This window comes from Podarcis cretensis (assembly GCF_951804945.1).
Source record: "Podarcis cretensis genome assembly, chromosome: 5".
NCBI classification, from domain to species: domain Eukaryota; kingdom Metazoa; phylum Chordata; class Lepidosauria; order Squamata; family Lacertidae; genus Podarcis; species Podarcis cretensis.
The window spans coordinates 28877754-28904228 of record NC_137174.1 but is presented as its reverse complement, the minus strand read 5'-3'; the positions used below and the strand labels follow the sequence as shown (position 1 = coordinate 28904228).

At 41.2% G+C, this 26475-nt stretch overlaps 2 long non-coding RNA genes across 11 annotated transcripts in view; one reads left to right on the top strand and one right to left on the bottom strand.

Moving 5' to 3' along the window:
- The window catches only part of LOC307215942, a 576636-nt gene that overhangs the window by 125312 nt on the left and 424849 nt on the right, over nucleotides 1–26475 (bottom strand). The gene's annotated exons all lie outside the window — the stretch shown is intronic.
- On the top strand, nucleotides 2074–3918 carry LOC307216187. The gene is made up of 2 exons (XR_013838986.1): nucleotides 2074–2246; nucleotides 3830–3918. It is a non-coding gene; the product is annotated as an uncharacterized lncRNA (long non-coding RNA).

Sequence of the window (26475 nt, the reverse complement as noted above, 5' to 3'; positions counted from 1 at the left end):
CCATTTTGCTGCCTTCTGATGGGATATCCTCCCTCAGATAATATTTTATGTGGTGACTTCGAGTGTGCTTTATCTTTATCCTCCATGGCCTGGGGAGTTTCACTTCGGTTGTAAGTTACTGAAATGAATGTTAGGATCAAGTATAAAAGCTTGCTAGATAATATTGTTTATCTTCAGTGCATCTTACTATTTCCTCTATTCACTTATCTAAAGCCTTTAATAGTAAAAAATACTTGAAATTCAAAGCCTGAAGTTGACTAAGTGCTTTGCCTAACCACAGGACCATCTCAACCATATGCTTAAATGGCTATTGATTTTCAAGGAGAGGTGAAGAGAAATGATAGGATTGAGTCTGGCTGGCAGGGACCACTGGCCTTGAGAAGCATTATTTCCCTACTCTCAGCAAATCCCATAGCTCTGAAATTTCTCTGACTTTAAAGTCAGGGAGAGCACAGAGGTTGCAGCAACAGCTGATTATTAAATGGGCAGATCTCAGCTGAAAATGCTTACCTGTCTGTTGTAGTGTGGGAGGAGCAGAGTTTACCAGCTGTCTGGAACACAAATTCCCTTTTAATTGTTTTAAAAGCAGAAAGAAAAGTCATCACACCACCTCATACTTGTAAGAATGTGTGGCCCAAACTGTCCCCACAAACATTCCCCCCCCCCATTCACTCCTCCTTGCAACTTCAGAATTCATAAGGAAACAGGGCCCAGGAAGCTGCATTTTACTAAGCCAGACCATCTAACTCAGATTGGCAATGACTGGCAGCAGCTCTCCAGCATTTCGGGCAGGGGTCTCTCACAGATCTACTTGAAGATGCCAGGGCTTGAACCCAGCACCCTCTGCTGAGCTACCACCCTTCCCCAAGCCCCTCCCTCGGTGATGGTTGGTACCCATTGTGACTAGTAGGGTGTAAAGCAGGGGAGGGGGCAACAATAGGTGGAGCCAGAGTCAATGGCAGGCAGAAGCAACTCCTGAATGGTTGTAAGAAGGCAGGCAGGTAAGGGCTGATGGGGCAGTGCTGTGTGTGATGTGCACAGGTCAGAATGGAAATTAATGCTTTCTTATATCCCTAGTATGGCAGCCCCTCACACTCTGGATCTCCCTGCCTATTGATATCAGGCAGGCACCTTCACTGTACTTTTCTCAGTGCCTGTTTAAACATTTCATTTAAGCAAGCATAAACATGACAGAAAGCATCGTGTTTAATCTGGTATTAGGTCATGGTTGATTTTAATTTCTTTAATGTTTTTAATATTGGTGGTTTTTAACCAACAATCTTACTGTTTTATTCCTTTTGTAAAGTGCTTTGAGGTTTTACTACAACGAATGTTATGAAATAAAAATAAGTAAATGAAGAGGTCTTTGGTACATGCTTGGATACTGCCTGAAGCACTGAAAAGTTCTAACCATCAGTGTAATACTGAATTTGCTGGAGCAATTGTCTGATTAGGATGCTTCTAACATGACATTCCAATCTTAAATGTCTCGGGTGAGCTAGATGGTGGTTTCCCCTTCTTTGAAAGGAGACTGTGTTTTAAAAGATGTTATTTTGCAAGGATGTAAACAAATCAAATAGACATTAATTGTTTTTTTACACCTCACTGTTCCCAGTTAACACTGCAAGAGGATTAGCACAAATAAAAAATGTGAAGAGAAACTATGAAATAAACCATGCAAAATTCACAAACTCGTGCACATAAAAAGGAGAAATCAGTCAAAGATTAGAATTTTGAAAACTAGTTAGGATCCCAAGCCAACAATCCATCATTTTATTATTTCAATGGGACTACCTTTCTGATGCAGTGTATATGGAGGAGTAGGAGGAAGCCCTCAGTTAAGGATTTTTCAGCAAATCTACTATATATTTTGGAAAGTTGTATGCTTGTTCGCTATGTATTTGGACACCACTTTAGATATTGTAACCAAATTTGGCATGATTGCTCCTAAAATCTAGGAGCAGATTTCTGCTTATGTATGGATACAATAGTGCAGTAGATAAACAGATGCACCTAATAAAACTCATTTCATGCATACTTCTCAATCAATATTCCTGGGTTTCTTTTGCAGATCATTCCACTGACTATAGTTGATGGAAAATGGTAAATTCACCTGAGAATGAGGGCTTCCTTCACAGTTATTAATTTTCAACTGATTACAAGATCCCCCCCCCCCCGGCCTCAGCAGCTTCATGTTGTTGATCAGTGAAAAGTCTGAAATACATTCACACTGGGGGAGTGTCAAGGTAGGCCCAGGGACCTGAGATATTATTTGGACAAAGCCCCATATTGATTCCATTGCCACAGAAGCATTACATCTCTTCCTGGCTATGGGGATCAAATCCATGATGGCTGGAATTCTGGGGACTTGCCTCCCACCCCAGCCCTGTTCTGTTGCCATGACTGCAACATCACTTGATTACTGTGACATTACTGCCACCTTTGACTGGCAATGCAAGTGTATATATTATATTCACACTGGGCTATCATTGCTGTTGACTCCACCCCGTAAGAGTACCCAACTTCTACGTATTCTAACGTTGCATATGCACAAGGTCTCAACAAATGCAAGTTGGGCCCAAAGAGAGGATAGGGTCAACATGACCATTACCCCAATGTATCCACTATACCAATTCAGAACATCTGCAAGGTGTTACTGAGAAGTGCAGGGGACGTGGCCTCTGAAAACCATTTGCTCAGGAGCACAAGTGTGGAGAGTACTGCTGCACTCAGGTCCTGCTTACAGACTTCCCATAGGTATCTGGTTGGCCACTGTGAGAACAGGATGCTGGACTAGATGGCCTGACCTGGAAGGATGTGTCTTGTGTTCTTATCGTGGTCGTAAAAAAGCAAGAAAGAGAGAATCATACAGAGGCAGGAAAGGATGGACAGTAATGAGACATCCCCATATTCTGAGTTTGCCCCAAAGACTACTACCTAAAGGAGAGTGGGAAAAAATTATTCAGACTATTTTCAAGCAAAAAAGAGAAATTTGGTATGGTGTACTTTAGTGCAATATTCACTGAATTATACTTTTTTTAAAAAATCACATATAATTCATTCCCATAACTGAGTGAATTTCACTCCTCAGAATTTACAACACACACACATACACGGGGGTGGGGTGGGGTGGGGGTGTTATGGTTCTTTCATAATCAGTCATTCAGGCATATTCCTTACACTATTCCTTTGTTTAAAAATAGTACCATAAATCCATTATTAACATAATTATTGATGATCTACACTCCATTAGTTCATAAAGCCTGACAAACTATCAAGTGTTCAACCACCATCAGCGTTTTCTTGACTGCTTTACGATACAGATAGATTGAGTAGGCTGAGCTTTAATTCCAGTTTTGTAATAATGCTACTGGGTAGACGTGATCTGGCTTTCAAATCATTGCAGCAATGCAGATGGAAAAATTAAAACATATTTTACTCCAAAAGAACATAAACAAATCATTTTCACTTCACACTTGTGGCATTCGATTTATTATATTTTTTAATGCAAGCCAGTCTTCTCCCAACCTCCCCTTGTATATTACACTGATTATATGCTGGCTGGAAATCTGGGATACCCACCAAGTTATGTCAAATATTACAAACTGGGTTTGAACTTTCATAATTGACAGCCATGCTCATCAGTGGCAGACCTATTGTTATTATTTCTTAGAATGGAAAAAGTGTGGTACATCGGCTTCTGTAGTTCTCAAAATTACCGTCATTAGTTGTTCTCTGAGAAAGTGTCACTTGCAAATAAATCATACAAATTACCATGCTTGTTGTTATTCATGTAACACCAGTCACTGATGTGCCTGTTGCTTTGCAGGGTAACTGTAAAGAAGACAGGTTCCTGCCCTGAGGAGCTTACTTCTAATGGATGAAAGAGACAATCCATTAAATGTGTGACTACATTTACTTTGTCGTTGTCCCCTCTCCTTTAAAAATAGCAGCTGTATGGAGGAAATCAGGCTTAGCACTGCTGCACATGCAGTGCGGTTTAACCCTTTCCTCCTATACTGTAGTTCTGGGGAAAATAATCTCATGAAGTGGCTGTTGACGCTGGGAGAGAAGCTGCCACTGGATGCTGGATTTAAGGTGCTTCTCCTTGTGAATTATGAAGGCTCTCCATATGAATTATGAACAGAGCTGACAGCACTTAAATACTTATAAATAAGTTAATCAATGATATGCCAAAAAAACCCTACAATTATTATTTTGCCATTTACATGCCAGAAAGGATAGAAACTGTTGATAATCTTTAAATGTCAGAAATTGGAATATCTTTATCTGTGTGACTGCACCATGGCGAGTAACAAGTAAGAGAAGGGGAAAATATCACCTCATAAAGTTATGAACTAAAAGTAAAGCACAGTCATATTATGACTTTTTTTGGAAACAAATACAGCTCTGATAATATCATAAGAGCATAAGAAGAGCCTTGCTTGATCAAATTCAGGCCAAATTCCCATGTAGTCTGGCATCCTGTTCACACAGTGGCCACCTAGATGACACACTTAAACCTCAGTGTTCCCTGTTCTTAAAGACGGGTTCCACCTCAACTGCTACTCTCACATAGAAGGAAGCTGTCTCTGATCTTACAATCATGACAGTCTCCTTCCCCCAATAACCCTTACAAGGTAGGGAAACAAGAGGCTTGGGATACTGGCTCCCTCTATGAAGAAATCCACTGTATTTTGATGGGTCTTGTATAATGCATCCTGTCATTTGCAATGTGTTTGATGGGGGATGTCTTCTGCCTGGTGAGGTGAAATTCCATGTTGGCTGGTGTTCATAGTGAACAGTCAGAAGAAGACACGAGAGGATGAGGATCGAGGAAGAAGAAAGAAGACTTGAAAGGAAGGCAGAGTGGCTTGGTGACCGAAGACTTGCTCAGGTAGTTGAATCACTTGGCTCAGGTTGAAGGGACGGGGAGAGAAGCTGACTACAGCACTGAGTGAGAGAAGTGAGAGGCAGTCTGGAATGCTAGACCCTGGGGCCTGGTAAGCAGGGCCGGCTCTCCCATGAGGGCCACAGCTGGGAGGGGCGGCAGATCCAGTCCTGAGACACACGCACCACTCGCGGCTTCCAACCCTTGTCACCCAGCTCCCTCCTCCTTCTCCAATGCCCCCTGCCCCTCTGATGCCCACACAGTCATGAGGGAGAAAACATATTTGTCTTCCCCACTGCCCTCCCCTGCAGTGAGGCTCAATTCTGCAGGATACTCCTTTACTATCAACTTCTCTGCAGGGAAACTGCTTGCAAGTAAGCACCCCACAGGACTGATGCCTCAGCTGAACAGCTGTTGAGTGAAGGTGGTGATCCTGCAGGGTGGAGAATTGTAGGGCACCTACTTTCTCCTTCCTGCCTGATGTGCCACCCCCTGGCAGCCCTGGAGCACTCTGGGCCATCAAAAGTGACTGTAGTGATTTCTGGCTGTCTCAACCCACCTTGAACAATGCCCAAATCTCTCTGAATAGGCCCAATTTGGCCTGGGATTTGCACCTTGGTCAAAACCAGTGCACAACCCTATGATATACCCGTGTCCCTCCACACCCTCCTAGAAAAAGGAAGGACATCTACTGAATAAAAAATTGGGATAACTGAGGAAAAGAGTCCTGTTGTCCTACTGCTGACTTTTTAAAAAATCCTTAAAAGAGGACACACTTAATGCAATCTTGTTGCTTACAAGAAGCAACTTTGCTTTCTGGTACCTTAGGAGTTTCGGAAAACAAGAACTTTTGTTTGCTGTGGAGCTGGAGAGTATTTTTAAAAGCTAGCTGGGAGACAAGGTAGAAATCATACAAAAGTATGTTTGATGAGAAGGGAGGCTGTTCCTTCGTGACTTCTCCCCGAAATAATGACTACTGTCCATATTTTTTTTTGCTGTCAGGAAAGATATGTTTCCACAGGATGTCAAAAGCTCCTGGCTTAACAATGTCCCTGGCCTGCCACCTTTTCAAGCAAAACTCTGTTGTAGTAGCTGGTTGTCTTAGCAACATCTCCAGTACATGACAGCCCCCAGCATTCTGACACCTAAAAAGGAAGAAAGCAGCAACTCCACAAAAGGAGCATATTGTTCTGTCAAAGATTGTTTCTATACATTGTGCAGAATAAGATACTAGACTGAGATAACAGATGACTGCAAGTGAGGCGCAAGGTCATGTTTGTGAATGCTCTCTTAATTTTCATCTGTCTATCTATTATATTCTGTACATATAATAAACAAGCATATGAAGAAGAGAGCTATGGTAGGTCTCTCTCTCAGGGGTTACCAACTTTTTTGGGTCCATGGGCCCATTTGCAGCCTGGTGAAACTGTCATGGGGAACTCACACACCACCCGCAATTAAGTACATATCATACCCTATTCTATTGCCTACAACGGGGTGATTTTCAAGCCAAATTTTAGTTGGATGATAGGACCCTGTGGCAACAGGGAAGGCCTCTGCAGGCACATGTGTACCCATAGGCACTACCTGTAAGACCCCTTCTCTATCTGATGTGCTAACCATATATTAACTACATGCCTGGGTTTGTGTTTGTTTTTGTTGTTGTTTTCTTGAAGAGCTTTGGGAAATCTTGAGTTAACATTCTTAAAAAAGCCAGAAGCCTTTCTGCTTGGAATTTTAGGTAAAGACATTCCAAAAAAATCTAAGAGAAATTTTTCTATATGCAACGGCTGCAGCCCGAATACTGATCACAATGAATTGGAAAGGGGAAAAGTTCCAACCTTATCAGATTGGCAGTGCAAATTACTGGAATATGCGGAAATGGCACAACTGACTAACAGGCTAAGAGGTAATACAAGACAATCATTTATTAAAAAATGGGATATGTATAAGAGATATCTACAGAATAATAGCGGTACAATCTATGGCAGTGTTTGAATGACCCTTGTCTAAACAAACTGTTAAGAAATAAGCAAAAAGATATGAATTGTTGTAAGAAAGTATTAGAAAGTACAGAAAGAGTAAGGTAATAATGATAAGTACATTCATCACCAGAAAGGTTATATGCATCAGGAAATGATAGGAAGAAGAAGAAGAAGAAGAAGAAGAAGAAGAAGAAGAGGAGTTTCGATTTGATATCCCGCTAAGGAGTCTCAAAGCGGCTAACATTCTCCTTTCCCTTCCTCCCCCACAACAAACACTCTGTGAGGTGAGTGGGGCTGAGAGACTTCAGAGAAGTGTGACTAGCCCAAGGTCACCCAGCAGCTGCATGTGGAGGAGCGGAGACACGAACCCGGTTCCCCAGATTACGGATCTACTGCTCTTAACCACTACACCACACTGGCTCACTACACCTAACATAGGAAATCCATTCTATGTTAGCAAAAAAGATAGGGAAAAAGAGATTGCATAAATTTAATTTAAATTTATTTTTTGTAAACATATATAAGATTATTAGTACTCGATTGTTTCCATCTTAATATGTTGTGTATGTTATCTATGAATTTCAATAAAGTATTTAAATTGGGGGGGGGAGAGAAAAGCTTTGGGAAATCATTCAGAACTATGACATACTACCTTCAGCCCAAGGTGGCACAGTCCAGGATATCCTATTATATCTGCCTACTGTACATAATATGCAGACACGCTCAAATCATATTTACTTCCTCAGTAAAAGAGATCATGATGAGATCAATTAACAGCTCACTGGGGTTTGGGACAGGAAGGAGCTTTTCCCAGTCCTAGAGATACATGGGATTGAACCTGGAAATTTTTGCATGCAAAGCATATATTCTACCACTGACCTACATATGATCAATTTCACTTCTCCCTTAAGAATAGCTGTGGTATAAAACGACTGGTACAACCACACCCACTGCAACTGGCTCCTCACTGTGGCCTCTGATTTCTTCGCGTATGATCTTCAGATCACAAACCAACAAAAGAGAAAACTGCCATATATTCAATGTATGCCTGGTCTTATTGATACAAGTTCAAGAGGAATTCAAATCAGCAGAACAGTGGAAAAACTCCACTGTGAAGCATAAAATAGCCCATCGCCTCATTAGTATGATGTATCCCACTCTACAGTGTCCCACAAAGATCTCACTTTCCTTTAGGAAAACTGCAAGTACACATCTTGTCCCTCAAATTCCACTGTATGTACGCACAGCGACATAGAAATGTGATCATCAGGCATGATTAACGAGAAGCAAAACCTCTCTATTTATGCGGATACAAATATTAAATCTAAGAAAGAACAACAAATATTTATACATCATCAGCCAGCGGTCTGACTCTTTTACTAATGTAAGAGGAGGGAAGGCAAATTTCACAAATTTCCCATATTTGTTCCAGCCTCTTGAACACCCTGCAAAATCTATTCCAGAAGGTTGGGGACTCCCCAGAACAGCATGGAAGAAAACTACTCTTCCCTTCCATTGGTGGAAGCATCTGTTGGAACAAAACATTCTATATAAGTGGAAGAGATGCATCAGATGCCAAAGGTCTTCAAAGAATGCTTTCTTTTTAAATTCATGTTTGGAAATGTACCTTACTCAATTCAATTTGTAGTTTCAAAATGTAAACATTTTCATTAGTTATATTAACATTACTTATCTTGATTCTCTGGGGTAAAATCCAATGTTTATAGAGCAGGTACCCTTCTGTTTGAAAGCCTCCTAGGCAGGAAATAACTGAATTAGACTGCTAATCCTAACACTGTTTACTTGTAAGAATGCCTTGCTGAACTCAATAGGACTGACTTCTGAGACTTGAAGCAGGGATATCCTACAATGTCCCCTACTGGTGAGCCACACAAGACTAGAAACAACAAGGGACATCTATATTCCCTCCCCACCCCAAAAGTAATAGTTGTGCTTTAATTTGTAATATAGGCACATTCTCCCAATAAGGAGAAGATGTTGAAACACACAAGTTATTTGGATAATTAAGAACATAAGGAAAACCCTGCTGGATCAGTTCAAAGACCCATCGTCCAGCTTCCTGCTCCCACAGTGATGAATCAGATGCCTATGAGATTCACAACAACCATTGTTCAAAGACACATTGCCCCCAACACCAGAGGCAGAACATAGCTTTTATGGCTAGTAGCCATTGGATTTCCTATCCTCCAATAATTTGTTTTACCCTCTTTTAAAACCATTCGCATTGGTGACCATCACTACAGCTTGTGATTTATTTATTTTTGGTCTCGTCTGAATCTTTCAGCATTCAGCTTCATTGGATTATCCCATGTCCTCATGAAATGAGAGAGGGAGAAAAACCTCTCTCTATCTACTTTGTCCATACAGTTCATTTTGCACACCTTTATCATGTTTTTTTTCAAACCTAAAAAGCAACAGTGAAGAGATTTTAATTCAATAGATGTTTGACTAGGCTCCCAAGATTCTCAATGCTGGAGGAAACTAAATTCTCCAACAACTTGCCTGTCCATTTTAATTTATTTTATTTGGCTAGCTATAAGGTGAGCAGTGCATCATCACTCCACTACCTTTTCCTTCTTTTTGAATTAGATTTCATTCAGTTTCCCCAATGGCCTCAATCTGCATAAAAGAAGCTTGAGAAGTTGGTAAACCTAAGTTGAAGTAGGTAAATCTAAGTCTCTTAACAATGCAGTGTCCTTGTCGGAACATACATGGAAGCGTTAAATCTTCCTCCAGTGGGATACGATCACTCATTCAATAAAATTCATTCATATTTCAACTCTTACCAAATCATTTTTTTTCTTTCTGAGGGACGCTGTCAATTATTCAGTGTTTAATCTGTCTGTTTTACATGCAGAACAATTATTACTGGTTCCCTGGCTTCTCCAAGGCACAATCCATTTCAATATAAGTTCTTTTGTCTGTCTTCCTGCCAACCACAGTTCTTTCCTATAACTAGTATGTAGCATTTTGAATTTCAGGCTTGGTACTTTCATGAAGCAACCGTAGAAAATGGTAAGGGCAGGGGTGGTAGAGTCCTACTCATTTGCCTCACTGACCACTGCTGCCACCACCCACTGCTCTGGCGTGGCTCATGTACAGAGCTCTTGGGAGATTTAGACAAATGGATGGAAGAGAGGGCAATTGATAGCTACTAGCCATGATGTTCCCCTTCATGGATCACTGCCTTGCCGTGGCGAAGGGGCTTGAATAACTCAGAGAAGCTATGAACTATGCCGAGCAGGGCACCCAAGATGAACAGGTGGAGGAGGAACTGGCAAGCCACTCCAGTATCCCTGCCAAGAAAACTCCATGGACAAAGACAACAGGCATATAAAAGTTATGACGCTGGAAGATGAGCCCCTCAGGTCGGAAGGCGTCCAACTTGCTAATGGGGAAGAGCGGAGGACAAGTACAAGTAGATCCAGAGCTGATGAAGCGGCTGGGCCAAAGCCGAAAGGACGCTCAGTTGCGGATATGCCTGGAAGCGAAAGGAAAGTCCAATGCTGTAAAGAAAAATATTGCATAGGAACCTGGAATGTAAGAACCATGAACCTGGGTAAGTTGGAGGTGGTCAAAAATGAGATGGCAAGAATAAATATTGACATCCTGGGCATCAGTGAACTAAAATGGACAGGAATGGGCGAATTCAGTTCGGATGACTATCATATCTACTACTGTGGGCAAGAAACCCGTAAAAGAAATGGAGTGGCCCTCATAGTCAACAAAAGAGTGGCAAAAGCTGTACTGGGATGCAATCCCAAAAATGACAGAATGATCTCGATACGAATCCAAGGCAGACCTTTTAACATCACAGTAATCCAAGTTTATGCACCAACTACTGGTGCTGAAGAAACCGAAATTGACCAATTTTATGAAGACTTACAAGACCTTATAGAAGTGACACCAAAGAAGGATGTTCTTCTCATTATAGGGGACTGGAATGCTAAAGTAGGGAATCAAGAGATAAAAGGAACAACTGGCAAGTTTGGCCTTGGAGATCAAAACGAAGCAGGGCAAAGGCTAATAGAGTTCTGTCAAGAGAACAAGCTGGTCATCACAAACACTCTTTTCCAACAACACAGGAGACGACTCTACACATGGACATCACCAGATGGGCAGCATCGAAATCAGATTGATTATATTCTCTGCAGCCGAAGATGGAGAAGCTCTATACAGTCAGCAAAAACAAGACCTGGAGCTGACTGTGGCTCAGATCATCAGCTTCTTATAGCAAAATTCAAGCTCAAACCGAAGAAAGTAGGAAAAACCACTGGGCCGTTAATATACAATCTAAATCAAATCCCTTATGAATACACAGTGGAAGTGAGGAACAGGTTTAAGGATTTAGATTTGCTGGACAGAGTGCCTGAAGAACTATGGATGGAGGCTCGCAACATTGTACAGGAGGCAGCAACGAAAACCATCCCAATGAAAAAGAAATTCAAGAAAGCAAAGTGGCTGTCCAATGAGGCCTTACAAATAGCGGGAGACAGAAGGCAAGCAAAATGCGAGGGAGATAGTGAAAGATACAGGAAATTGAATTCAGATTTCCAAAAAATAGCAAGGAGAGACAAGAAGGCCTTCTTAAACGAGCAATGCAAAGAAATAGAGGAAAACAACAGAATGGGAAGAACCAGAGATCTGTTCAAGAAAACTGGAGATATGAAAGGAATATTTCGTACAAAGATTACCATAATAAAGGACAGAAGTGGTAAGGACCTAACAGAAGCAGAAGACATCAAGAAGAGGTGGCAAGAATACACGGAGGAATTATACCAGAAAGATATGGATGGCTCGTACACCCCAGGTAGTGTGGTTGCTGACCTTGAGCCAGACATCCTGGAGAGTGAAGTCAAATGGGCCTTAGAAAGCACTGCAAATAACAAGGCCAGTGGAAGTGATGGTATTCCAGCTAAACTATTTAAAATTTTAAAAGATGATGCCGTTAAGGTGCTACACTCAATATGCCAGCAAGTTTGGAAAACTCAGCGGTGGCCAGAGGATTGGAGAAGATCAGTCTACATCCCAATCCCAAAGAAGGGCAGTGCCAAAGAATGCTCCAACTACTGCACAATTGCACTCATTTCACACGCTAGCAAGGTTATGCTTAAAATTCTACAAGACAGGCTTAAGCAGTATGTGGACCGAGAACTCCCAGAAGTGCAAGCTGGATTTCGAAAGGGCAGAGGAACCAGAGACCAAATTGCAAACATGTGCTGGATTATGGAGAAAGCTAGAGAGTTCCAGAAAGACATCTACTTCTGCTTCATTGACTATGCAAAAGCCTTTGACTGTGTCGACCACAGTAAACTATGGCAAGTTCTTAAAGAAATGGGAGTGCCTGATCACCTCATCTGTTTCCTGAGAAATCTCTATGTGGGACAAGAAGCTACAGTTAGAACTGGATATGGAACAACTTATTGGTTCAACATTGGGAAAGGAGTACGACAAGGCTGTATATTGTCTCCCTGCTTATTTAACTTATATGCAGAATTCATCATGCGAAAGGCTGGGCTGGATGAATCCCTAGCCGGAATTAAGATTGCCGGAAGAAATATCAACAACCTCAGATATGCAGATGACACAACCTTGATGGCAGAAAGTGAGGAGGAATTAAAGAACCTTTTAATGAGGGTGAAAGAGGAGAGCGGAAAATATGGTCTGAAGCTCAACATCAAAAAAATGAAGATCATGGCCACTGGGCCCATCACCTCCTGGCAAATAGAAGGGGAAGAAATGGAGGCAGTGAGAGATTTTACTTTCTTGGGCTCCATGATCACTGCAGATGGTGACAGCAGCCACGAAATTAAAAGACGCCTGCTTCTTGGGAGGAAGGCGATGGCAAACCTAGACAGCATCTTAAAAAGCAGAGACATCACCATGCCAACAAAGGTCCGTATAGTAAAAGCTATGGTTTTCCCAATAATGATGTATGGAAGTGAAAGCTGGACCATCAAGAAGGCTGATCACTGAAGAATTGATGCTTTTGAATTATGGTGCTGGAGGAGACTCTTGAGAGTCCCATGGAAGGGGTCCTTCCTTAGAGCGAGACGTTATGGGTAAGATGGCCCAGGAGAGTGCCTTGTTATTGCAGCTGGAAATTCTTTTTAAAAATTAGTTTAAAACTGAAAGTTACTAAATTAACTTTTAACTAACCTTGAAAGAAAAATTCTAGCTGCTGTGGTGAAGCAACAGTAGCACCTGCCTTATTCTGAGAAAAGATCCAGTCTTGAACCCTCCTGGAGAAGTGCAATCTGGATCCGAAAATGAAGTCTGGAAAAAGGATTGAGCATGCTTTCCCAGATCAACGTTGCAAACTGCCGAAAGCTTCTTTTTCTTATTACAATCAGCCAATGGCTCTTAAATACCCCTGTATGCATGTAGCTTCACATTAAGCCCTGAACCACGGATGCCCAGGAGCACCATTGTACTTTGCATCTGAGAAATGGCTTTAACACCACGTACATAAGGTGCAAGGCTCCCGCTCCCCTTTCACCCGACTCACGTCTTCACGGTGGTTGTTAAAAGTACGTGTATGTCCGACACTGATGTGCTGCAGAAATGCTATCACCTTAATAAGGGCTAATCAAAGAGAATGGAAGTTAATCCAGGTTGATCTTTGTACGAATAGAAGTGCCACTGGATGCAGGGAAATGAAAAGAAATGGATTCGCTTTATTGTTTTATTATCTCCCAGTAATGATTTTTATCCTCCTTTCTAAAGGTTACCTGGTGTAGGTCTCTGAAATTACACTATTTGTTTTGATTAAAAGGACACTACACTCCAAATGAGTATTACACATTCTCCATCATTAAAGACAGAAAGAAGAAGCTCTTATTTCACCAGGGCTGTATTTATTCCTTAGACCTCCCGATTAGAGGTGAAAAATTGATGAAGGGTGGGAGGGAGAGGATCCCCTGTAGCTATAAATGAAGTCAGGAAGCTTGAATAATTTGTATTTTGCAAGTGCTCATAAAAGCAGTACAATTCATATGTAGGGCAACCAAGGTTTTAGAAGTGATCCACAGTCAAACACCAACAACGCACAAAAAGAAAATATAAATCCCATTCACAAAAAATGCTATAAAGTTTTTTATAGTTTAAGGTGCTTCAACCTATTTAATGCTATGAGTGTCAGGATCCCAGCTCACTCAGATCCTGCTCCCACTGAAGACAAAGAGAAAACCATGCTAGCAGGGTTCAAAATTAGCAGGGCGCCAGACACATTTTGTGCCTAAAGATTCTCCATTTGCGAGCACCTAAAAAAGTCTGGGTGCCATTTTTTGTGCCTGGCTGACACTCAAGGATTACAGAAACGTATGTGTTTTGAAGCCTCAAAGTATATGTTAAGGATAGATGTTAAGGAGTTAAGTAGAGTGTTTTGAAAACTGAAGTATGGTACCAATAATTTTATTATAAACACCTAATTAAACATGTATTAACAATTTATGTTGAAAATGTGGTACTAACAATGTGTCACTTAGGTGAATTGTGCTTTACTTCATGCTTATCAAAATAATAAATATAAAGTGTTTCCAACCCACCCCACAAATGGTGACTAGACATTCTGTTTTGGCGCCCACAACCCAAGTCCCAGAAGCCATTTGGCTCCTAGCTTTTCTATCCCAGTTTCTAACACTGCATGCCATTCCAAAGGCAGCCTGAAGAGCCTCATCTCAGACATGCCTTGCCTGTGTCCCCACCCCCAATGAACCCATTGTGAGCCCCACTTTGATCTCTGGTTCTTTCATTGCCCCCTGGAACTCAGGAGCAATGGTGGTGGTGGGCAAGACAGGAAGAGCAGGGATCATGCCCTCAGCATACCTGAAAAAAATGGGCAATGGGAGTTTCTTGAAAATGGTTGAATAAATGAGGCCTTGGAGCCAGGTAAAGCTTTGTGTGAGTGGTAAAACTGCTGAGTTCCCATCAATCAGGGAAGCGAGAATAATTTAACCAATGCTACATAATTATGCTAGTAATTAATTCACCAGATTTTGCTCAATCAGCATCTAAATATACACAAAAGACACTAAGCAAGCAAAGCAGACTTTGATGAGAAGCATAATGTGATGCCTAAACCTTGGCTACAAAGATTTTTCTTTCTTTTTAAGTATGGTATTATTTGTTTAGTTACACAAATGTATATGGAGTGGTCTTACAGGTAAAACTCAGAAAATTAGAATATCGTGGAAAAGTTCATTTATTTCAGTAATTCAACTTAAAAGGTGAAACTAATATATGAGATAGATTCATGACATGCAAAGTGAGATATGTCAAACCTTTATTTGTTATAATTGTGATGATGATGATGGCGTACAGCTGATGAAAACCCCAGATTAACAATCTCAGAAAATTAGATTATATGAAATCAGCAAAACAAGGATTGCAAATAGAGCAATGTTGGACCTCTGAGAAGTAGAAGCATGCATATGTACTCAGTACTCGGTTTGGGCCCCTTTTGCATCAATTACTGCCTCAATGAGGGCTAGCAATAGATTGTCCACATTGCATTCCTTGTGTTCCATAAATTCACCCAGTGTGGTGTAGTGGTTAAGAGCGATAGACTCGTAATCTGGGGAACAGGGTTCGCTTCCCCGCTTCTCCACATGCAGCTGCTGGGTGACCTTGGGCTAGTCACACTTCTTTCAAGTCTCTTGGCCTCACTCACCTCACAGAGTGTTTGTTATGGGGGAGGAAGGGAAAGGAGAATGTTAGCCACTTTGAGACTCCTTCGGGTAGTGATAAAGCGGGATATCAAATCCAAACTCTTCTTCTTTTACTCTTCCAGAGTCCATTTAACCAGAAGTATTTCTATAATTCTGGCATTGAAGCATGCTCAATTTGCTACAGCTTTGAGTTTCTTCACTTAATTTGCACCTACCCTCCACTTGATGTCACTGATGTATGCACACACACACACACACACACACACACACACACACAGAGAGAGAGAGAGAGAGAGATAAACACTGCCCCCCCACCAAAAAAAGAGGATAGTTAAAGCAATCATAATATGGTAGCCTCAAGATCTTTGTATTTTTGTTTTTTTGCAGTGTTGCAGTGTCACACGTGTACTCTTGCACGCTGGTAAAGCACGATTCTCAGTGATTAAACACATGCTTTGTATACAAGCTCCAGGATCTCCAGGGATGGCTGAAAGAGTGAGCTCAGAGGAGCCTCTGACAACCATTGTGTAGACAACACTGAGCTAGATGGACCATCGGTCTGACTCAGTATAAGGCAGTTTCCTATCTACCGCACAAAAAGTATCTCAAAACTATTTGTACAGTACTATATATATATAATGGGGAAATGCTTTTAAAAATGAATATATTACTGAAGATAGCATAGAAAATGCATTATATTAGAAGCTACTTGCAAAAGATACATATATTAATCAAAACTGCAGAAATCATACTAAAATGAAGCATTTCCATAATGATCGTTTTTTAAAAATTGCGAATTGCTGCAGAAACATGGCAGCTGAATTTAAGATTAGAAAAATGAGAAACTAAGAGAATCAAAACTGATCAATCCTTCCATCCCTACTGGTAGCCTTAATTTGTTCTGTACTACGTTGATTTAAGCCATCTGAAGATCCAGCATAGGAAATACTTAGGAATATGTCGAATGGAGACTAATATTTGCAGACTGACTGTATATTGAAATTAATCAGATAATTTCCTGTGTGATGGGAAAACCTAGGCTGCTCTCATAAAGTTATCACAAGCTCATCTGTGCTAATCTAGCAGATGTCTTCATTCACAATGTTCTACTGCTGATTCCCTATCCCCCTTCTTTTGATAAAAGCATGCAGATGTCCAGTGTCATTTCAGCCTACCTTTCCTTACAAAGCTTTTGACAAGGTAGCTGCTCTCAGTTAACATACCAGCATGCTATGTGAATGATGTGATTAGCAGTCATGCTGTGGATTTTGAAAAATTAATGACCAGGTGTGTTTGTACGTGTAGGGTGGCTGTGACTAGCACCTCTGTGTGCCAGGAAGGTTGGTTTAAGTCTTTTTTTCCAGCTGTGATCTGGGTAAAAACCACCTAGCACCTTTGCAATCAACACTGGAGCCAATGGGAAGTTTCCCCCCTCTAATGGTAACTGCTCTGTGGGAGAGGCTGGGAAACAAAGGCTTAGCCCCCACTTCCCTACACACTTGTTGTTTTTAACAAACTCTAAGATGTACCATATTTTTCGCTCTATAACACGCACCTGACCATAACACGCACATCGTTTTTAGAGGAGGAAAACAAGGGAAAAAACATTCTGAATGAAACAGTGGATATATCATTTTTGTGCTTCATGCTGTGGCCTCAGACATGTGATCTGATGGTGAATTTGGGGTGACCCAATGCAAAAATCCTGAGAATCCCTGTGGATCCATGCTTTGTAACCACGTTTTTGCACCACTGCAGCCCTAGGCAACAGTGGGTGCGTGATTTTTTGGGGGCAGGCTGTAGCCATGGACATGCTATGTGCTCTGATGGTGAATTTGGGCTGACCCAATGCAAAGATCCTGAGGATCCATGTGGATCCATGTTTTGTAACCACGTTTTTGCACCATTGCAGCCCAGGCAACAGTGGGTGTGTGATTTTGGGGGGGCAGGCTGTAGCCATGGACATGCTATGTGATCTGATGGTGAATTTGGGCTGACCCAATGCAAAGATCCTGAGGATCCATGTGGATCCATGTTTTGTAACCACGTTTTTGCACCATTGCAGCCCCAGGCAACAGTGGGTGCGTGATTTTTGGGGGGGGGGGCAGGCTGTAGCCATGGACATGCTATGTGATCTGATGGTGAATTTGGGCTGACCCAATGCAAAGATCCTGGGGATCCATGTGGATCCATGCTTTTTAACCACATTTTAAGTGGGGAGGGAAGGAAAAACACAGAAGGGACAAGGAGCAGGAGAGGGGTGTGCAGAGAAGCAGCTGGCTAAGAATGCAGGAGAGGGGTAGGGAGGAAAGGAAGGCAAAAGTTTTCCCTCACCAACCCACCCAACTCTCTCTCTCTCTCTCTCTCTCTCTCTCCCTCCCTCCGGCATGTTTTCAGCTTTCCCCTCTGCTTGCCTGGAGGGGAGGGGCTTTCCCTGCTCTTTGTTCCGTTTGAGCAAACACAGCAAGGAAACAGAGGTGGGTGGGCAGTAAGACCCTGAGGCAGAATGCCGGAAAGCAGCCGCTTCCTCTTTTCAAGTTTCCCTTCTAGGAGACGCGCGATTTGATTTTTTCCTGCTTTTTTTGGCCTCCCCTCGCACCAATTGGCTCCAGGGACCACACATTCACTCAATAACACGCACAGACATTTCCCCTTCCTTTTTAGGAGAAAAAATCTGCGTGTTATAGAAGGAAAAATACGGTATGTTATTTCTAACAAACTCTAAGATCACATCATTTAAGTAGCATGCAGTTACCGTATTTTTCGCTCCATAAGACACACCTAGTTTTTAGAGGAAAACAAGGGGAAAAAATATTCTGAACGAAACAGTGGATGTTTGATTTTTGTGGTTCATGCTGTGGCAGCCTCCTTTATCACTAGAGTCCCTTATCTCCCCTCCCAATCGCTTGCTGAACAGCTGCTAAGTGGCTTTGTTCCAACACCCCCCTCCCTCTTTTTAAAAATATAAAGCACGAACTGCTTTTCGCCCCTGGGCAATTCGGCTCCAGGGACCACGCATTCACTCCATAAGACGCACAGACATTTCCCCTTACTTTTTAGGAAGAAAAAAGTGCGTCTTATGGAGCAAAAAATACGGTAGGTCCTTAGTTGCATAAGTACATTAAATATGTTGTATTCAGTATGGATTCAGCGTCAATAATGCAATCCCTCATGGTTTCTGCACATCGCAGCTGCACCAGTATTGGCCTATGTAGCATATTTCCCTAGGATACTTCTGAAACTAAACACTAACATCTTCAACAAGTCTCTTTATTTAGTTTGCTTGCAACTGCAGTCCACTGCTTCCTTCTTGGTGCATTAAAGGTGGTCTTAGGATTTTTTGGCCACAATATTTATGTTAAATACTCAGACATATTTATCTCTTCTAGCAACTCTTCCATTAGCAAACTTAGCAAGTAGCAACACCAGCAGTTTTTGGGTTGGCAATAATTATAAGAACTTTAAATAAAATCTGGCGCTAAAAATTAAACTACAGAGCATGCTGATTATTTGGCCCCTCTCCCATATTTATTACCTGCCTGTTTATTATACCTTGGCAATTTGATGGCTGCAAGACACGGTTCCTGGTAACCTTGAAATTAATATTTATACGGCTTTGTGTTTTCAGATGTTCTTAATATTTTAAAATGTTTTTGATGTTATAAATACACACACACACACACACATTTGTATGTACTGTTTTGTTATTTTCTTTGCCACTAGAAATTTATGAAAATGCCTCAGTCTGTTCCAATACTCATTCACACTTTCAACTAATATTTTCTATTCTGCTGCTATTGGTCTATGTTGCTCAAGTCTTTTTCTTGTTTTGTCAACCACTCATATGGATGTTGTTGTTTTTTTAATACATCATAGTACACAACAGACACCAACAAATATTTACAATTCAGTTATCTTCCCTCTGTGTTCCTGTTCAAAGTGAATGAATTTCCAGAGGGGCAGCCTTGCTAGCCATTTGCAGCAAGAACAATGAAGAATCTTGTGGCACCTTAAAGGCAAAGTTAATGATGTGACTAATGGCCCACCACAAACAATCTACAGCTGCAATTTTAAACATATGCACTAAGAAGTAAGTCACATTTAATTCAGTGGGGCTTACTCCCAGGTAAGAAGGGTTAGAATTGCAGCCTATCTTGCTCACTTAATCATGCAGAAGTCCCTTTTTATTGCAACATTTCTTTTCATAAATGCATATTTTATACAGAAAATGGTGCATGTGCGTGCGTGCGCCTATCTGCTAAAGCAATGCTCAAGAACTGCTTTACAGGATCAGACCCAAGTCCTAATTCTAATGAATCCAGCTAATTCTAATTACAGGCCCAATGCCTCTGATATACTGCCTCTGTATATGCAGACTCCATTCATCGAACAAGACACCAATAGACTGATGTTGTTGGGGCATTTTAGGAGTTTTAATGGTGAGCTGGGTAGCGCTGCTATCTTTTGCCCAGAAGTGGGGTGGAGATGCAATGCCAGCAGAGCTATTGTTCCCGCTTACTGGGAGAGGTTGAGTGCAGGCACACTAGCAGAAGCAAAGGATTGTTTTTTTTCCCGGTGTACCCACACCACTCTGACCTCCCTGTTGCCTCACTACCACCCCTCGTGGTACGTGGCAGTGACATAACCACCAGGAAGCTAGTACTGTGGCTCTGCCCCACCGGATGTGCTGCTTCTGGCTCTGCCCCAAATGGTAAGTGATAGGCTGCAATGTTGACTCTCATACCACAAAGCCCACTTCACCATTCTGTAGATAAATTTGAGAAAGGGTCATAGCTCAGTAGTAGAGCATCTGCTTCCACGCAGAAGGTCCCAGATTCAATCCCCAGCATCATGTAGGGATAGAAATAGGCCCTTGTCTGTAACCCTTGATAGCTGCTGCTAGTCACTGTACACAATATTGAGATAGATGAACCACTGATCAGTAATGGCAGCTTCCTATGGGCAGATTAGGTTTCTTGACACAAGCAGCAAACTTTATCCATATCCGCCATGAGCATGGATATGTCAAAAGATTTCCTTTCCCTCAAAAGATTCTCCTGGATGTTTTGCTGCAGCAGGTATGCTATTGATTTATTCCAACTACTTTAAATGCAACGCCTCAAAACTGACTGCTTTGAAAAACTGGAATCGTTTAGTATGCGATGTGTCATTTCATCTAATATTTGCATCACAAGAGCACGATGTAAGCTTTCTATTACTTTCACTTTTAATGAAATCCATTTTATACTTTAGCACTGAATAGGATACCTAAGAGGGAAAAAGTGTGACCAAAACGTCTTGTGTTCAAAGCTCCCAGAAGTGGAACCAATGACTCAGGCAAGTCACTCAACTGTAGAATGAGGCAAGTGTTCAATTTTTCATTGGATTGAAGGATCTAAGGTAGCCATAAAAGAAGCCATTTGGCGGAGTTTCATACTTTGTCTTATAAAGCTGTTCCATGTCATTTAGAATTCATCTGGGGGAGTGGGGATCACACAGTCCTGTTCAAGCTTTCTCTACTGAAATGTCACTTTGTGTTTGCAGATTGTACAGAATATTTTATGTTACGGCTGTAAGCTGCATTATATGCCCGTTGAGTGAAAAGGCAGGGTATAAAGAGGAAAGTATGAACTAAACATACAGAACATCTATTTTTAGGTGGTATGTCAATAGCGCTTTTCAGGCATTCGCCCTGTATGCACTTAGAATCCTTTAAGAGGAAGAATGAAGGCACTTTCCTCCCTCGGTTTACCCACTGGGGCTGAGCATTGGTGTCGCTAGCATTTCCCTGCCCTTTCTTACCTGATCAGGTTGACTTCTAGTCAGGTCAACTGGAGCATTCTTCTGCTATGGTACCTCACACATGGAAGGCTAAGCCCATTTCATTCATTCATTCTTTACAAAGTGTATCCATGTCCTGCTCATTGGCTGCTTTGGAGGACTTACAAAACAACTGAGATATCAATTTATACAATTTAAAACCCAAATAATTAAACAAATATAACAAAAACAAAGGGGTAGAGGAGTCAAGATAACAAAAATACAGTCAACAGAAAGAGAAATGTTTATGTCAAACCAAAACCGTTAAGAACTTAAGACAAGCCTTGTTGGATCAGGCCAATGGCCCGTGTAGTCCCAGCATCCTGTTCTCACAGCATCCTGCTCTCTCAATGCCTGTGAGAAGCTTGAACACCATTTGGTTTTACTGTATTGGTGATCAGCTGTGCATGGATCAAACACATCCCTCCTCTCCCCTATCCACATACAGTAGCATATTGCATGTACCATGGCCTTCATGTGGAGGTCCATATGCATATTCCTAGTAAGTACAATTGCCCTTCCCCACTCTAGTCACTGCATGACGATGATCACTCAGTAAGCATGTGAACTTGGCTCTAACCTTCGCTGGTGAAATATTTTAAAATTAAGAGTTCTATCACTAAACTAAATATGCAGACCAACAGATCCACTCAAGCCAACAGATCATTACTCACAGAAATGTCCAGGTTTTTCCTATCAGACCTAAAAAGTTCATTAAAAGCATCAAGAAGCCAACCAATATTATGTAGTTCTTTAAACCTTGAAAGGAGGATATGTGTTGTTGTTTTTGGATTATAAATTGAGTGTTGCTGGAGATACTGATTTAATTTTCTGTAATGGCACATGACTCAAAAATATTCTCTCTAATAAAAGGGAGAGAAAATCACATTATTAAACCATGGACACTTAATGTTGCAATTTATCCAGCTTAATGAGACGCTTTCTGTAATACACTTTACTCCAAAAAGATGTTTTCACACTATTCATTAAAAGTCTCAAAATTAATTACTTTAATTTCAGGGGTTTTTGCTTTGTTTTATGGAGACTTCCTTAACTTCAGCTTCAACTTTTATTGTATTTGCTTCAAGTATTAGGAATATATACTACATTATTTCCTGTTTTAAAAAGGCATATTCCTACCACACTGTCTTATACAACTACATAAGCAAATGCACTTATCAAATTGCGCAACAAATATATGCAGTCCCCATGAAAAAACACCTTTGTATTCTCCTATTTCAAAGCTATGTTTTGTTATCTACATTAGGAGATGGTTCTTGTTCTTTCATTTTTTCCATTGTATATCACCCTGGGTTGCCTTGGAAGAGAGGGCAGTTCAGACATGAAATGAAATGAAATGCATAATATTGATCAGTGTATTTCTTGGAAACAGCTTGCAATGCTATAGGTTCTGGCCTACACAGTTGTTAAGAATCACCTGGGGTCTTCTTGAAACTAGATTTTTATTTGCCTGTAACATTTAAGCAACTTAGCTTATACAGGATACATATTAAACCACTGGTCCAGTTAAGTTAGTACTGTGGAAACTGACACTGAGCAGTCCTTTAGGGTGTCAGATGGGGATCTTTCCCAGCCCTACTTGAACTTGCCAGGGATTAAACCTGACAACACTTTTGCATTCAAAGTACTGTAAGTGCTCTCCAACTGAGCTGCAGGATAGGAGAGATTGCATCAAAATGCACCCTATTATAATAAATTGGTAATGTGGTGAGAATAGTTAACCAAAGCTGGGGAAAAATTGGTTGGGGTGGGAATTATGTTTATGACATTCTTAACATGTTTGGAAGAATATATGTTTTCTTTCAGACCAACATGGCCTTGAAATACAAGGCTTCCTAGGTGCATAGGTACGTGCACAATGTTGTCCCTTTCACTACCACTCTGAGGCTGCAAAGGAGACATAGCTTGGTAAGGGAGACAGGCATGTGGGCACACATCTTTCACCTGCAAGGAACTCAATCAGACAAGCCTGCTATTTCAAAAATGTCAAAATCTTTGACATTTCCATTGTCCACTTAGTATCTGAGCCACCTCTTCCCTGAACCCAAAATGTGTAAATAAGAAAAGTAAAAGACTTCTAATCAAATAAATGGGAAGAATCTATTCCTTCAATTTGCTTGGACAGCCAGAAGACATTTGCATTTTGAAATCAAACTGGGATCTTATAGGCTTAAAATTAGCTACTTGGTTCCCCACCACCACTAGTGTAAGGACAGAACAGGCTTAGCCAATGTGTTACCCACCAAATGGTCATGTGATCTGGGGCAGATGGGAGTTTGAGTCCAGAAACATCTGAAGGGCACCATGTTGGCTACCTAAGGGTCAGAACTATGCTCATGGTTCTCTCTGATTCTTCCTTCTACCTTAAAGGTCTGTTGGTTGTTAAGCAGAGGGCTTTGGTCACACTGTAAATTGAACATGGGTTTGTCTTTCTTTAACCACAGGGTGAGAGACAAAAGAGAGGCCCATGTTCTGTGACTCATGTGCTCTTTTAAGATTGTCATTGAGACTGTAGCATGAGAGGAAATGGTGAATCTCCTCATGACTCTGAACCTGATCTGCATTTACAGTTCCCAAAATATTCATGCTGCTTCAAGTGACACGTTTAGCATCACATGAACTTGGCCCTTCATATATATTTAAGTTCTGACCACCAGTCAATCAGTAGAGACAGTGACTGCAATCCTGTTTCTCTCCATGTTGTTCACTGTAACACAATTGGATGACTGTGTGGCCTTATAATGGAACTATAAAATTAGATGAAGCCTTATGGCAGCACAGATTCTCTAGGAAGAAACCGCCTATTCCAAGCTATTTAACCTAAAAAGAAAACCACCTCTTACTTCCATATGAACACAATGCAGATTTAAAGCAATGCCAATTTAAAACAAGTAAATTAGGAGAAAAGTCTGACAGAAGCATCCTTTTGCTTCAGGCTATAAGAATCTAAGAAAACCAACTATTTTAGATGGCATATTCTCTACATTTCCCTGCAGATACGTTGTGCATTTTAAGTATTTTAGGCACACACTGGAGAATATACTCCCTATTCATCTCACCCACCAAATGCTGCAGCAGTGACTCAGGATGCTATTAGCAAAAGGCAATTTTAAAAATAAATATTTGTTGCTATAGGAGCAGCTGAAATCTTGATCACTGTCCCAAAGAGAAATCTGTCACAACCATCATTTCCCTTGTGGCTACCAGAGAAAGAGATTAAGGCCTGTGTGGCCCAGTCACAATTCATAGGACCAAGAGCACTTGTAAGCAAGTCCTTCAAGCTTGCCCTCAGTGACTGAACAAAGCTGTAGCCCTCTGAATGTTATTAGTCTGTAACTCCCATAATTCCTGACCATGGGCCATGCTGGTTGTGGTTAATGGGAGATTCTTCTATTTATGCACATTGTGAATATAATACATATTGACTCCCAATGCTCTGGAACATTTCGTTATTGAGAAAAGAAAGGAAAAACACAAAAAAGAAGCATCATAATTTGCTGTGGTCCCAGAAGAGTATCAGTTTTATAAGATAAAGGGTTTAATGAAAAGCATCACCTTCTTTAATACTGAATGGCGATCAGTTCATACAGTTCACCTGGCTATAATTACAGTAATATAACAAAGGAAAGAGACTTCAGATTTTCCTGAGAACATGTTACATTTCCCAGAATTAAGTTATGCAAGTGACCTCCTAAGAAACTTAAAGAATTGAGAAATAGCTCAACAATATTGTAAATGGGGTGCCTAGGGACAGGTTTGTGTATTATACCAGTTACTGTAGATTCCGGTGTACAGTGGTGCCCCGCAAGACGAATGCCTCGCAAGACGAAAAACCCGCTAGACGAAAGGGTTTTCCATTTTTCGAGGCGCTTCGCAAGACGAATTTCTCTATGGGCTTGCTAGTCTTGCGATTTTTTCGCTCCCCCCCCCCCTTTTTCTTAGCCGCTAATAGCCGCTAATAGCGCTAAGCCGCTAATAGGGTTGCTTCGCAAGACGAAAAAACCGCAAGACGAAGAGACTCGCGGAACGGATTCTTTTCGTCTTGCGAGGCACCACTGTATTAGGTGACTGGGCGTGTAAGACGCCCCCCCCCCTCAATTGGCAGCTGCCAGTTGGGGGGGGGGGGCTCTTATACGCTTCGGCAGCTTTGCCGGCCAGCTTCCTTCCAGTGCGGAGCGGAGCCCAGTTTCTTTGTAAGACAATGACCTGAGCTGGTCACTTAAGTGTCTTCATCAGGATCCCTAAAGAATAAGCTAGCTTGCAAGAGTCACAACTAAGTGGTGGTGCCCTCTGGGCTAAGGGATGGGCCTTCCTCCCACTTCAGCTAGCTGCCAGGTGGAAGAACAATAGGTCAGTGTGGTGTGTGTTAGCAGAGCTGGAAGCAGGCTGGAAGCTTTAGACAGGAAGCCAGGCTTGATGTGTCCTGGATCCAAAGCTGTGTCTAATGGAGAAGCAAGATCTGTTGGGGTTTTAATTCTGTGAGCCCCTCCAACTTATGTTCAGGTTGCATGTATGTGTAAACAAAACCTTCTATCCTAAAAACCATAATGTCTACTGACTATCATGAAAAAACAAAACAAAATGCTGGGTAAGCACCTGGAACCCCTCAAGTCTCTAACCGCTCAGAGATTGGAGTGCCATGTACAAATACTTTTAAGCTGCTAAGTTTTTTATATGAATACAATTTCAAATATTGCTGCCATGGTACATCAAGGTTTTAAAAAAATGCAACTATGCTTTTAGAAAACTAAACACTTCTAAAATATTTTATTTTTTATTTACTTCATTTTTTTAAATAATTCATATCTCATACCTTCTGCATTAAATAAATTATGTTCCCAGGTTGTATTTCTGGGTAAACAATAGAAGCACTTTAAAAAGAAAATATTAAAATTTAGCATGAATGTAACACAACAAAGTAAAGCAGAAACAAAATATTGTCTATTTAGACAGAAAAATACCTGGTGCCTAATGACAGTAACAGCATCACCAGACTACCTGGGGAGTTTGTGGCATCTTTTTAAAACTATTGTTCCAAAGGTAAAGAGTGTTTTTTGTTTGTTTGTTT